Here is a 791-nt window from a genome sequence, read left to right as displayed (position 1 = left end):
GCAGCTCCAGAACTAATCGTCGCTGTGCTTTTTCTTCCCTTCTTCTATTCTCTTCCAGCATTTTATCTTGCTCTTCTCTCTCTTTTCGTGCTTGTTCTTCTTTTTGTCTTGTAGCAGTAAGAGCGGCCTCTTTCTCTTTCTCAAGCTGCACATCAACATTATCAAACAACTTCGTGCGACCTTTCTCTATTCGCCTCTTTTAATTTAGTCTCTTCAGAGTTTAACCTTTCTTCAACCTTCTTCTGAATTAATTAGTTTTTCCATCCTCCTAGTTGAATCTTCTTCTAACTTCTTCAACTCTGCTTCACGCATTTTCTTCTCTTCTTCCTCTTTCTTAAGCTTCTCTATGGAATGATTCTGATCAGTGGATGCACAACTAGGACTAGAACTGGACGATTTGGGGAAAGAAGATAATGAGCAAGATCTACTTCTGCGTTGGCAGTTGAGGGAACTTGAACGATTGCTTCTCTTGGAATGGGTAGTGGAATGATAGGGGGAAGGACTTGGGTCCCTTCTGCTTCTCTAGCTATGGCGATAGGAATTGGAGCGGTGAGTGTACGATAGAGACCTTGAACCACTTCTCCCCATAAGTTTCAATTGAGTCTGAACGGCTGCTATAGGCTGCGATATAGCATGCAATACGAAATACGAACATTCGATTCACAGACATCTTTGTCTCCATGATTAAGCCTCTCTCAGGATGAAACACCTTGCATGTTCCATTTTGAAACAAAAAGGTAACCCCCTTTGCTTGCAATTTACCACTACTCAACAAATTGTTCCTCAAGTCT

The 791-nt window shown here is 41.7% G+C and overlaps 1 pseudogene; it reads right to left on the bottom strand.

The window, feature by feature from the left end:
• Positions 1 to 4: 4 nt before the first annotated feature.
• Positions 5 to 588, bottom strand: LOC111440756 (annotated as a pseudogene).
• Between the last annotated feature and the right edge of the window lie 203 nt (positions 589 to 791).

The sequence above is a fragment of the Cucurbita moschata genome, unplaced genomic scaffold (genome assembly GCF_002738365.1).
Source record: "Cucurbita moschata cultivar Rifu unplaced genomic scaffold, Cmos_1.0 Cmo_Scf02511, whole genome shotgun sequence".
Lineage (NCBI taxonomy): Eukaryota > Viridiplantae > Streptophyta > Magnoliopsida > Cucurbitales > Cucurbitaceae > Cucurbita > Cucurbita moschata.
The sequence above is the reverse complement of the archived record's forward strand: the minus strand, read 5'-3'. Positions and strand labels throughout refer to the sequence as shown.